A 15,028-nucleotide genomic window follows, 5' to 3' on the forward strand; every position below is an offset into this window, starting at 1 on the left:
TGCTGAAAACAACATCAGTCTGGGTTAGTTCTAATCAAATCATACCAAAACCATATAAAATTGTTGTAAACATGGCATGAATACTTCATAAATTATAGATACTTTGGAGACGTATCATTGCTTTATCAATAAAGTGGGCCAAAAGGTTGTCTCGACCTAAAAGACGGATGAACTCTCACTCTAACCGGTGGTACACAAGACAATGTAACAAACCATTGTTGAGCATCAGAAGTCACTTCGATGCTGGGACATATACTACTTTACCAAGTCATGGTATCAAATCAATGCGAAATAAAAAAAGGACAGACCCAGCAACCAACCTCGGTCTGCATATATACCATGCCATATTCATCCAAGTAGCTTCAAATTCGACGATCTACTGGCATCTAATAGGTTAGTTGTGGGTGAGAAAGACAAAAAAGGTCGTAGCTCACAGAGATGATGGGACGGGAGGATGGGCATGCAACCACACGAAACTGAAAAGCATTGAGGAATAGGAGACACCGGAAAAGAGAGCACCACTCTTCGAAGAAAAGCTTGTACCATGAGAGCACCAGTCGGCGAGCATACTGAGTCAGCGTGGTTGCATGTGGTGTTTCAGCAAACATGCTAGAATAGAATGTAGAGAAACAATTCTCTAGACCACTCCTAAGCCATCGATTGAAATTTTATCCCACGGCTGAGTTGTACCTGGGAAATCCCTTGCTCCGTTCTAACCTCCATCCCTATATGAGCCATGTTGGCATGATCCCACTAATCTCTCACCCATATTTTTATACCTACCTAAATTTCCCACCTTCGTTCCTCTCCTGCGACACCCCAGTTTTCTACATCAGCGCTGCCAGATTTGATCACCTCTGCCTCATGCTTCCTATCCACCTCACTGATGATCTCTCCACCCACCACGCCACCGAATTTTCTCGCTTGCACCGCACCACTCTTCCTCGGAAATGGAGACATTAAGGTGCTTGATACGTCTCCAACGTATCTATAATTTTTGATTGCTCCATGCTATATTATCTACTGTTTTGGACAATATTGGGCTTTATTATCCACTTTTATATTACTTTTGGGACTAACCTATTAACCGGAGGCCCAGCCCAGAATTGTTGTTTTTTTCTGTTTCAGAATTTCGAAGAAACGGAATATCAAACGGAGTCCAAACGGAATGAAACCTTCGGGAATGTGATTTTCTCACCGAACACGATCCAGGAGACTTGGACCCTACGTCAAGGAAGCTTCGAGGAGGGCACGAGGTAGGGGGGCGCGCCCACCCCCCCAGGGCGCGCCCCCACCCTCGTGGGCCCCCTGTTGCTCCACCGACGTACTCCTTCCTCCTATATATACCTACGTACCCACAAACGATCAGATACGGAGCCAAAAACCTAATTCCACCGCCGCAACCTTCTGTACCCATGAGATCCCATCTTGGGGCCTGTTCCGGAGCTCCGCCGGAGGGGGCATCCATCACGGAGAGCTTCTACATCATCACCATAGCCTCTCCGATGAAGTGTGGGTAGTTTACCTCAGACCTTCGGGTCCATAGTTAGTAGCTAGATGGCTTCTTCTCTCTTTTTGGATCTCAATACAATGTTCTCCCCCTCTCTCGTGGATATCTATTCGATGTAATCTTCTTTTTGCGGTGTGTTTGTTGAGACCAATGAATTGTGGGTTTATGATCAAGATATCTATGAACAATATTTGAATCTTCTCTGAATTCTTTTATGTATGATTGGTTATCTTTGCAAGTCTCTTCGAATTATCAGTTTGGTTTGGCCTACTAGATTGGTTTTTCTTGCAATGGGATAAATGCTTAGCTTTGGGTTCAATCTTGCGGTGTCCTTTCCCAGTGACAGCAGGGGCAGCAAGGCACGTATTGTATTGTTGCCATCGAGGATAACAAGATGGGGTTTTTATCATATTGCATGAATTTATCCCTCTACATCATGTCATCTTGCTTAAGGCCTTACTCTGTTTTCATTAACTTAATACTCTAGATGCATGCTGGATAGCGGTCGATGAGTGGAGTAATAGTAGTAGATGCAGGCAGGAGTCGGTTTACTTGTCTCGGACGTGATGCCTATATACATGATCATACCCAGATATTCTCATAACTATGCTCAATTCTGTCAATTGCTCAACAGTAATTCATTCACCCACCGTAAAATACTTATGCTCTTGAGAGAAGCCACTAGTGAAATCTATGGCCCCCGGGTCTATCTTCATCATATTAATCTTCCATCACTTTATTATTGCCTTTGCTTTTTACTTTGTTTTTTATTTTACTTTGCATCTTTATCACAAAAATACCAAAAATATTATCTATCATCTCTATTAGATTTCACTCTCGTTAGTGACCGTGAAGGGATTGACAACCCCTTATCGCGTTGGTTGCGAGGAGTTATTTGTTTTGTGTAGGTACGAGGGACTCGCACGTAGCCTCCTACTGGATTCATACCTTGGTTCTCAAAAACTGAGGGAAATTCTTACGCTACTTTGCTGCATCATCCTTTCCTCTTCAAGGAAATCCAACGCGGTGCTCAAGAGGTAGCAAGAAGAATTTCTGGCGCCGTTGCCGGGGACTCTACGCAAAAGTCAACATACCAAGTACCCATCACAATCCCTTATCTCCCGCATTACATTATTTGCCATTTGCCTCTCGTTTTCCTCTCCCCCACTTCACCCTTGCTGTTTTATTCGCCCTCTCTTTTCCGTTTGCCTTTTTCTCGCTTGCTTTTGGTTTTGCTCGTGTGTTGGATTGCTTGTTTGTCACGATGGCTCAAGATAATACCAAATTATGTGACTTTACCAATACCAACAATAATGATTTCCTTAGCACTCCGATTGCTCCTCTTACCAATACTGAATCTTGTGAAATCAATACTGCTTTGTTGAATCTTGTCATGAAAGATCAATTCGTCGGCTTCCTAGTGAAGATGCCGCTACTCATCTAAATAGCTTCGTTGACTTGTGTGATATGCAAAAGAAGAAGGATGTTGATAATGATATTGTTAAATTGAAGCTATTTCCTTTTTCGCTTAGAGATCGTGCTAAAGCTTGGTTTTCGTCTTTACCTAAAAATAGTATTGATTCTTGGAACAAGTGCAAAGATGCTTTTATCTCTAAGTATTTTCCTCCTGCTAAGATCATCTCTCTTAGAAACGATATTATGAATTTTGAGCAACTTTATAATGAACATGTTGCACAAGCTTGGGAGAGGATGAAATTAATGATACGTAATTGCCCCACTCATGGATTTAATTTGTGGATGATTATACAAAAAATTTATGCCGGATTGAATTTTGCTTCTAGAAATCTTTTAGATTCGGCCACGGGAGGCACTTTTATGGAAATCACTTTAGGAGAAGCTACTAAACTCCTAGATAATATTATGGTTAATTATTCTCAATGGCACACTGAAAGATATACTAATAAAAAGGTGCATGCGATAGAAGAAATTAATGTTTTGAGTGGAAAGATGGATGAACTTATGAAATTATTTGCAACTAAGAGTGTTTCTTCTGATCCTAATGATATGCCTTTGTCTACTTTGATTGAGAATAATAATGAATCTATGGATGTGAATTTTGTTGGTAGGCATAATTTTGGTAACAACGCATATAGAGGAAACTTTAATCCTAGGCCTTATCCTAGTAACCCCTCTAATAATTATGGAAATTCCTACAACAACTCTTATGGAAATTTAACAAGATGCCCTCTGAATTTGAGACTAGTTTTAAAGAGTTTATGAATTCGCAAAAGAATTTTAATGCTTTGCTTGAAGAGAAATTCCTTAAAGTTGATGAATTGGCTAGGAACGTTGATAGAATTTCTCTTGATGTTGATTCTTTAAAGCTTAGATCTATTCCTCCTAAGCATGATATCAATGAGTCTCTCAAAGCCATGAGAATTTCCATTGATGAGTGCAAAGAAAGAACCGCTAGGATGCGTGCTACGAAAGATGCCTTTATTAAAGCGTGTTCTTCCAATTCCTATGAAAATCAAGATGAAGATCTAAAAGTTATTGATGTGTCCCCTATTAAATCTTTGTTTTGCAATATGAATCTTGATAATGATGAGACTGAATATGATCCACCTTTACCTAGAAGGCGTTCCAAAAATTCGGAGTTTTTAGATCTTGATGCTAAATTTGATAAAAGTGGGATTGAAGAGATCAAAACCTTAGATGTTGCTAAACCCACTATTTTGGATTTCAAGGAATTTAATTATGAAAATTGCTCTTTGATTGATTGTATTTCCTTGTTGCAATCCGTGCTAAATTCTCCTCATGCTTATAGTCAAAATAAAGCCTTTACCAAACATATCGTTGATGCCTTGATGCAATCTTATGAAGAAAAACTTGAGTTGGAAGTTTCTATCCCTAGAAAAATTTATGATGAGTAGGAACCAACTATTAAAATTAAGATTAAGGATCATGAATTTTATGCTTTATGTGATTTGGGCGCTAGTGTTTCCACTATTCCCAAAACTTTGTGCGATTTGCTAGATTTCCGTGATTTTGATGATTGCTCTCTAAACTTGCACCTTGCGGATTCCACTATTAAGAAACCTATGGGAAGAATTAATGATGTTCTTATTGTTGCAAATAGGAATTATGTGACCGTGGATTTCATCGTTCTTGATATAGATTGCAATCCTTCATGTCCTATTATTCTTGGTAGACCTTTCCTTAGAATGATTGGTGCAATTATTGATATGAAAGAAGGGAATATTATATTCCAATTTCTGTTAAGGAAAGGCATGGAACACTTCCCTAGGAAGAAAATAAAATTACCATATGAATCTATCTTGCGAGCCACTTATGGATTGCCTACCAAAGATCGCAATACCTAGATCTATCATTGCTTTTATGCCTAGCTAGGGGTGTTAAACGATAGCGCTTGTTGGGAGGCAACCCAATTTTATTTTTAGTTTTTTTGCTTTTACTTCTGTTTAGGAATAAATATTTTATCTAGCCTCTGGTTAGATGTGTTTTTATGTTTTAATTAGTGTTTGTGCCAAGTTAAACCTATTGGATCTTCTTGGATGATAGTTATTTGATCTTGCTGTAATTTCCAGAAACTTTCTGTTCACGAAAAAATTGTTAAAAATCACCAGAACGTGATAAAATAGTGATTCCAACTGATTCTGATCAGTAAATAAATTGCCTAGGTCTTCCTATTTTGGCTGATTTTTTTGAGTTCCAGAAGTTTGCGTTAGTTACAGATTACTACAGACTGTTCTGTTTTTGACAGATTCTGTTTTTCGTGTGTTGTTTGTTTATTTTGATGAATCTATGGCTAGTAAAATAGTTTATAAACCATAGAGAAGTTGGAATACAGTAGGTTTAACACCAATATAAATAAAGAATAAGTTCATTACAGTACCTTGAAGTGGTCTTTTGTTTTCTTTCGCTAACGGAGCTCACGAGATTTCTGTTGAGTTTTGTGTTGTGAAGTTTTCAAGTTTTGGGTGAAATCTTTTGATGGATTATGGAACAAGAAGTGGCAAATGGGCTTCAACGAAAAGTGGATCTCTTGGATCAGGTGCCTCTTCTCCTTGGGACGCTCGTCCGTCCTTCTTAATGGAGTCCCAGGCCGTCAGTTCCTTTGCCGTTGCGGTGTGCGACAAGGTGACCCTCTGTCCCCCCTCATTTTCGTCCTGGCAGGTGAACTGCTACAAGCTGCGGTCAATGATGCTTATCAACGCGGAGATATCAGCCTGCCTTTTCCCTGCAATGGGCAAAATGATTACCTTGTGATCCAATATGCGGACGACACCCTCCTTGTCTTGCCTGCTTGCCCGTACCAGGCTGCCCGTGTCAAGAACATTCTATCGGACTATGCATCCTCTATTGGCCTCAAAATTAACTTTCACAAGTCAACACTCATACCAATCAACCTGGACGCAAGTGCAGCCTCTAGTCTTGCTGCCGTTTTCGGCTGTATTGTAGGCACTATGCCTTTCACCTACCTTGGCCTGCCTCTTGGCACTACAAGACCAACCATTCAAGAATTCATGCCTCTAGTTTGCAAAATGGAGCGTCGTCTCACTGCCACGATCGCTATGATGTCCTATGGAGGCCGCCTCTCCTGGCTCAATGCATCGTTCACATCCCTCCTGGTGTTTGCCATGGGCACGCTCAAGTTCCCTCCGAAGCTGATTGAAATTCTTGACAAGATTCGAAGGAGATGTCTCTGGACAAAGAAAACCGACCAAGGTGACAAGTGCAATTCGCTAGCAGCTTGGGAACTGGTGTGCAAGCCCAAATGCAAGGGTGGGTTAGGAGTGATCAACATCAAAATCCACAACGAAGCCCTCCTGCTGAAATTTCTTCACAAGTTTTATAACAAACTGGACGTACCATGGGTCACTATGCTTTGGGATAATCAGTACGCTAACCAGGTGCCTCATGCGGTTGATCTGGTAGGATCTTTCTGGTGGAAAGACATTCTCAAATTAACACCCATCTATCGAGGGATCACCCGTGTCCAAGTAGTTGATGGCTCGACTACGCTGCTCTAGAAAGACCTGTCGTCCAATGATGTGCTACAAACATCACACCCGCGTGCTTTCTCATTTTCTCTGCAGGAAGACATGACGATCGCTGACTTCTGGACCAATACTGAACTGCATGAAACCTTCCACCTACTGCTATCTGCTCGTGCGCTCAACAAGGTCCGAGATGTCCAACATGCAGCACTCTGTATACACCCAACTATAGCAATATCTGACGTTTGGCACTATGCTTGGGGGACAGCTGAATAAAAGCCAAAAGATTACTATAAAAACTTCTTCCGAGATGCAACAGCTCACCCCATCTTCCAGCTCCTTTCGAAATCAAACTCCACGATGAAAATTAAAGTTTTTGGATGGTTGCTGCTGCACGATAGGTTAAACACACGTGACATGCTAAGAAGAAGGCACTATGACATTGGGAATGATTTCACATGTCTCCTTTGTGGGCAACATACAGACGAGACCCTCAAGCATATGATCTTCACCTGCCAGTTCAGCGAAAGGTGTTGGGCCAAGATAGGTGTTCATTGGATTGACTTTCAAAATAGGTTTGATGCGTTGCAAACCACATAACCCACCTGGCCCAATCCCTTTTTCATTGAAGTATTCTTCACGGCTGCCTGGAGTTTGTGGAAGGAAAGAAACAATAAACACTTCAGAAGTGTAACCCCAAGCATTGCATCTTGGTACCATCGATTCAAAGAAGATTTGGGGCTTCTGCAGCATAGGGTTAAGGGTACGCGTAGAGCTGCTCTCCTTTCATATTGTGGCACACTTAGCTGAGCCGCCCTGTACTTTATTCTTCCACCCTTAAACACTTAGAGACAAGTGTACAAGCAGTGACCATGGCCTAGTTGTCCCACCCCTGGTGGCTTCACCAGGAGTGGAGATGGATGTATATGTGTGGTATGTCTATGTAAACACCCCATTTATATAGATATATGAAAATATACAGTGGGAGTTCTCTCCCACTGTCAAGTCCCTCAAAAAAAGGAGTGGCAAGAGCCTAAGCTTGGGGATGCCCATGGAACCCCCAAGATAATATAAGGACACCAAAAAGCCAAAGCTTGGGGATGCCCCGGAAAGCATCCCCTCTTTCGTCTACTTCCATCGGTAACTTTACTTGGAGCTATATTTTTATTCACCACATAATATGTGTTTTGCTTGGAGAGTCTTGTATGATTTGAGTCTTTGCTTTTTAGTTCACCACAATCATCCTTACTGTACACACCTTTTGAGAGAGCCATACATGATTTGGAATTTGTTAGAATACTCTATGTGCTTCACTTATATCTTTTGAGCTATATAGTTTTGCTCTAGTGCTTCACTTATATCTTTTAGAGCACGGTGGTGGATTTGTTTTATAGAAACTATTGATCTCTCATGCTTCACTTAGATTATTTTGAGAGTCTTAAATAGCATGGTAATTTGCTTAAATAATTCTACTATGCTTGGTATTCAAGAATATTAAAAAAAATTCTTATGAGTGTGTTGAATACTAAGAGAAGTTCGATGCTTAATAATTGTTTTGAGATATGAAGATGGTGATATTAGAGTCATGCTAGTTGAGTAGTTGTGAATTTGAGGAATACTTGTGTTAAAGTTTGTGATTCCCGTAGCATACACGTATGGTGAACCGTTATGTGATGAAGATGGAGCATGATTTATTTATTGATTCTCTTCCTTATGAATGGCGGTCGGGGACGAGCGATGGTCTTTTCCTACCAATCTATCCCACTAGAAGCATGCGTGTAATACTTTGCTTTGATAACTTGTAGATTTTTGCAATAAGTATATGAGTTCTTTATGACTAATGTTGAGTCCATGGATTATAAGCACTTTCTTCCTTCCACCATTGCTAGCCTCTTTAATACCGCGCACTTTTCGCCGGTATCATACACCCACCATATACCTTCCTCAAAATAGCTACCATAAGTACCTATCATGGCATTTCCATAGCCATTCCGAGATATATTGCCATGCAACCTTCCACCGTTCTGTTTATTATGACACGCTCCATCATTGTCATATTGCTTAGCATGATCATGTAGTTGACATCGTATTTGTGGCAAAGCCACCGTTCATAATTCTTTCATACATGTCACTCTTGATTCATTGCATATCCCGGTACACCGCCGGAGGCATTCATATAGAGTCATATTTTGTTCTAAGTATCGAGGTGTAATTGTTGAGTTGTAAGAAAATAAAAGTGTGATGATCTTCATTTTTAGAGCATTGTCCCAAGTGAGGAAAAGGATGATGGAGACTATGATTCCCCCGTAAGTCGGGATGAGACTCCGGACGAAAAAAGAGAGGAAAAGAGGCCATAAAAAAATAGAAAAGGCCCAAATAAAAAAATGAGAGAAAAAGAGAGAAGAGACAATGTTACTATCCTTTGACCACACTTGTGCTTCAAAGTAGCACCATGATCTTCATGATAGAGAGTCTCTCATTTTGTCACCTTCATATACTAGTGGGAATTTTTCTATATAGAACTTGGCGTGTATATTCCAATGATGGGCTTCCTCAAAATGCCCTAGGTCTTCGTGAGCAAGCGAGTTGGATGCACACCCACTTAGTTTCTTTTGTTGAGCTTTCATATACTAATAGCTCTAGTGCATCCGTTGCATGGCAATCCCTACTCACTCACATTGATATCTATTAATGGGCATCTCCATAGCCCGTTGATATGCCTAGTTGATGTGAGACTATCTTCCCCCTTTTTGTCTTCTCCACAACCAGCATTCTATTCCACATATAGTGCTTTATCCATGGCTCATGCTCATGTATTGCGTGAAGATTGAAAAAGTTTTGAAAATGTCAAAAGTATGAAACAATTGCTTGGCTTGTCATCGGGGTTGTGCATGATTTAAATACTTTCTGTGGTGAAGATAGAGCATAGCCATACTATATGATTTTGTAGGGATAACTTTCTTTGGCCATGTTATCTTGAGAAGACATGATTGCTTTGTTAGTATGCCTGAAGTATTATTATTTTTATGTCAATATGAACTTTTATCTTGAATCTTTCGAATCTGAATATTCATACCACAATTAAGAAGAATTACATTTAAATTAGGCCAAGTAGCACTCCGCATCAAAAATTCTTTTTTATCATTTACCTACTCGAGGAGGAGCAGGAATTAAGCTTGGCGATGCCTGATACGTCTCCAACGTATCTATAATTTTTGATTGCTCCATGCTATATTATCTACTGTTTTGGACAATATTGGGCTTTATTATCCACTTTTATATTACTTTTGGGACTAACCTATTAACCAGAGGCCCAGCCCAGAATTGCTATTTTTTGCCTATTTCAGAGTTTCGAAGAAACGGAATATCAAACGGAGTCCAAACGGAAAGAAACCTTCGGGAACGTGATTTTTTCACCGAACATGATCTAGGAGACTTGGACCCTACATCAAGGAAGCTTCGAGGAGGGCACGAGGTAGGGGGCGCGCCCCCCACCCTCGTGGGCCCCCTGTTGCTCCACCGACGTACTCCCACTACAAGAAATATGTCAACTTGTGACCTTCTGTCAGTGACCCTGGAAGAATTGGTCATAGATATATGACCATTTCAGACCAATTGGTCAAAAGCTGTTCGGGGGGCTCCAAACCCTAAACCATTGTGACCATTTTGGTCAGAAAGGTCGTAATTTCCTTACACAAAATGGTCATAAAGCAAATAGCGCTACTCCGCTGCCTTATTTCTAGTTGTTAACGACCAATATAGATGGCCATAGCCTTGTAAATTGTGGTGGGTTGCTATGACTATGTTGTGATGTCCATGTGGCAGTTTTTGCCCTAGGTTGTGAAGCAAACAATATTTCTGTCATTCCCAAAATTCCCAAAAAAAATCTCATAAATTCTTTGGGTCATATCTGCGTCAAATATGTAAAAACCTTCCTTGCCTAGTTCAAAAATAATTAAAAAATATTCATTTTCCTATTGTGTTCAGAGTAACAGTTTGTGAAGGAAGTACCACTTTGGCATGTCCAAATAGTATCCATTTTCTACAGTGCTTTCCTATGCCCAAATAACCATCCTCCACCAAATGCCAGCTCAATCCATTCATTATTTTGAGCCGAGCTTCAACATTCGTATTTATGTCCAGTGTGGTGGTTTGCAAAGCAAGTACCACCTAGGCTCCTCCTTTTGAGCTGAAAATTTGTGAAGACGGTCTTCTTAGTAACTGATCATCCTCAGCCAAAACTCACGCCCATTAGCCATGTACATTTCCCGTACCGCTAATCAAACACTTGGCTGCTTATTCATGTTTGAGCATCGATCGGTCTCCTCGTGAGAATCTTATGTTGTGATTTTCTTCCTAGCACCTACCTGGGGAGTGCCCAACCCACTAGACATGCCTAGGCCGCCCAGAACACATGGCAACACCACGGTCACGCGGTGACCATGCGGCGGGCATGCGAGCTTACGCGCTCTAGAGTTGGGGCCCTCGGCCACCGTCCAAACCTCGATGTCTCTCCATCAAACCATGTATTTCTGATTAAATAGATACTTATTTACCTAGAAATTATTTTTGAAAAAAATAAAGAGCAAACTATGACGCAGCTGCGGTTCAAATTTGACCCGCTTCCAGCTGAATCAATGGGAATTTGTCTTTTTCACCAGAGGTGGATCAAAATTTTTGACACCCAACCATTTTGTCAATTGTGCATTAAATATGGCCTAGTATTTTAGAAAATTGATTTGGTCCAATTTTGCAACAAATATATGGTAGGTCCTTCACAAAAATAAACTCATTTCAGGCACTCGGAAAATGGAAAATGGTTTTTTCGTCCAAAGAAAATGAAAACTTCCTTAGGCAACATTGTTTGCCATTCCAATATGCACCCTTGTGCACAATATGAGATCATTTGAACAAACTATGCCATGAATGTGGCCATAAGATTGATCGTTTGACTTGAAAGCCATGAATCTTCACACTTGATAGCTCATTTCTGAGAACACTTTTTTAAAATAATTGCCGTATTACAAGTTTGTTATTTTTCCTAGGAACTTGGAAACATAGAATGTCACAATACGAAGGTTTTCCAATTTTTTGATTTTTTTTGAATTTCTTATGCCCATTTCAAAATGCGGTCAAAACGGCGGGCTTGACCGCTCCTAGCTAGTGGTTGAATCTTGGAATTTTTTTGGTGTTTCTATGATTAAATAGATACTTATGTACCTAGAAATGATTTTTGGAAAAAATAAAGAGCAAACTATGAGGCAGCTACAGTTCAAATTTGACCCGTTTCCAACTGAATTGACGGCAATTTGTCTTTTTCACCAGAGGTAGATCAAAACTTTTTTCACCCAACCATTTTGTCAATTATGCATTATATATGGCCTAGTATTTTATAAAAATGATTTGGTCCAATTTTGCAACAATTATTTGGTAGTTCCTTCAGAAAAAACCCTCCTTTTGGGCACTCGGAAAATGAAAAATGAATTTTCCGTGCAAAGAAAATGAAAACTTCCTTAGGCAACATTGATTGGAATTCCAAGATGCACCCTCATGCACAATATGAGATCATTTGAACAAACTATGCCATGAATGTGGCCATAAGATTGATCATTTGGCTTGAAAGCCATGAATCTTCACGCATGATAGCTCATTTCTGAGAACACTTTTTTAAAATAATTGCCGTATTACAAGTTTGTTATTTTTCCTGGGAACTTGGACACATATAATGACACAATGCGAAGGTTTCCCAATTTTTTGATTTTTTTTTGAGTTTTTTATGCCCGTTTCAAAATGCGGTCAAAACGGTGGGAATCACCGTTCCTAGCTAGTGGTTGAATCTTGGAATTTTTTTGTGTTTCTCTGATTAAATAGATACTTATGTACCTAGAAATGATTTTTGGAAAAAATAAAGAGCAAACTATGAGGCAGCTGCAGTTCAAATTTGACCCGCTTCCATCTTAATCGGCGGGAATTTGTCTTTTTCACCAGAGGTGGATCAAAAATTTTGTCACCCAACCATTTTGTCAATTGTGCATTAAATATGGCCTAGTATTTTAGAAAATTGATTTGGTCCAATTTTGCAACAAATATATGGTAGGTCCTTAAAAAACTCATTTCAGGCACTCGGAAAATGGAAAATGGTTTTTTCGTCCAAAGAAAATGAAAACTTCCTTAGGCAACATTGTTTGCCATTCCAATATGCACCCTTGTGCACAATATGAGATCATTTGAACAAACTATGCCATGAATGTGGCCATAAGATTGATCGTTTGACTTGAAAGCCATGAATCTTCACACTTGATAGCTCATTTCTGAGAACACTTTTTAAAAATAATTGCCGTATTACAAGTTTGTTATTTTTCCTAGGAACTTGGCCACATATAATGACACAATGCGAAGGTTTTCCAATTTTTTGATTTTTTTGAATTTCTTATGCTCGTTTCAAAATGCGGTCAAAACGGCGGGCTTGACCGCTCCTAGCTAGTGGTTGAATCTTGGAATTTTTTTGGTGTTTCTATGATTAAATAGATACTTATGTACCTAGAAATGATTTTTGGAAAAAATAAAGAGCAAACTATGAGGCAGCTACAGTTCAAATTTGACCCGTTTCCAACTGAATCAACGGCAATTTGTCTTTTTCACCAGAGGTAGATCAAAACTTTTTTCACCCAACCATTTTGTCAATTGTGCATTATATATGGCCTAGTATTTTATAAAAATGATTTGGTCCAATTTTGAAACAATTATTTGGTAGTTCCTTCACAAAAACCCTTCTTTTAGGCACTCGGAAAATGAAAAATGAATTTTCCATGCAAAGAAAATGAAAACTTCCTTAGGCAACATTGTTTGGAATTCCAAGATGCACCCCCGTGCACAATATGAGATCATTTGAACAAACTATGCCATGAATGTGGCCATAAGATTGATCATTTGGCTTGAAAGCCATGAATCTTCACGCATGATAGCTCATTTCTGAGAACACTTTTTTAAAATAAGTGTCGTATTACAAGTGTGTTATTTTTCCTGGGAACTTGGCCATATATAATGACACAATGCGAAGGTTTCCCAATTTTTTGATTTTTTTAGTTTTTTATGCTCGTTTCAAAATGTGGTCAAAACGGCGGGAATGACCGTTCCTAGCTAGTAGTTGAATCTTGGAATTTTTTTGTGTTTCTCTGATTAAATAGATACTTATGTACCTAGAAATGATTTTTGGAAAAAATAAAGAGCAAACTATGAGGCAGCTGCAGTTCAAATTTGACCCGCTTCCAGCTGAATCGGCGGAAATTTGTCTTTTTCACGAGAGGTGGATCAAAACTTTTTGCAGCCAACCATTTTGTCAATTGTGCATTAAATATGTCCTAGTGCATTAAATATTGTGCAAAAAATTGATTTGGTCCAATTTTGCAACAAATATATGGTAGGTCCTTCACAAAAAAACTCTTTTTGGGCACTCCAAAAATGGAAAATTGATTTTTCGTTATTCAAGGAATAACACTACTAATTATTTGAAAACTTAACTAACATTGTCATAAAAAGAGAAGGAAACTTACCATCGGGCCTCGTGGTGCTGCGTTGGAGCTCACGCTGCAATGGAGTTTCGCCAGGCGCTGTGGTGCTGTGTTGCTAGCGCCTATTGTTAATCAATTACGACAATTTTAGATGGTCATAAGCCCGCACTTCGTTCTGATTGATCGATGGGCATGTCACGTGGATCAAGCATTACAGACCGTCGGATACTGCCAGATCCAATGGCCCACGCCCTCATCCTCTCGCCACCCACACCCACCCGAAAGCAGCTCCACTCACCTACACCACACGTCGTTGAGGACACTGACATGTGGGCCTAATTCCTCGCGGGCCGACCTATCAGTGGACGAATGCCACCACTCACCCACCGCACACCACTCCTCCCCCTCTCCCCCGCACACCACTCCTCCCCCCATGATCCGCAGCCCAAACCCTAACCCCTCTCCCCTCTCCCTCCATTGGACCGCCGCCACCACCTACAGCGGCCGATCCCGCTGCGACCTCCCCTCCCACCTCAAGTCGCTCCTCCTCGCCTTCGTGGACGACCACCTGCTCCCGCCGTTCGCGCCCGCGTGCCTGCTCATCATTGCCTCGCTCCTCGCCCGCGGATCGCAGAGCATCTCATGGCGTCCCCGGCGCGGCCAACCTCCGTCTCCGGCCCTTCGGCTCCGCCGCCGACCTCGCCATCTTCTCCACTCTGACCACGACGCGGTGGGCGGATCCAGGGCGTGTGAGCAAGACAGCGGCCAGATCCTCGATGGCGAGGACACGCAGCGGTCCCCGCCGGCCAAATCAGGTCCGTCTCCTCCCGCAGCTGAGTCGTTTTACTAGCAATTTGCCTCGCATGGCCACGACCTCTGACCCCTTCTCATTGATTTGCTCGGGCGGCCGCCTCTCCCACCATCGACGGTGCGTGCTCAACGGAGAGATCCGTCGCGCCAAGGCCAAGCTCCTCAAGGAGGATCCACCCAAGCTACACGCCGGCCACAGCCCCTCCCCCCCCCCC

This window comes from Triticum dicoccoides, chromosome 6A (genome assembly GCF_002162155.2).
Source record: "Triticum dicoccoides isolate Atlit2015 ecotype Zavitan chromosome 6A, WEW_v2.0, whole genome shotgun sequence".
Lineage (NCBI taxonomy): Eukaryota > Viridiplantae > Streptophyta > Magnoliopsida > Poales > Poaceae > Triticum > Triticum dicoccoides.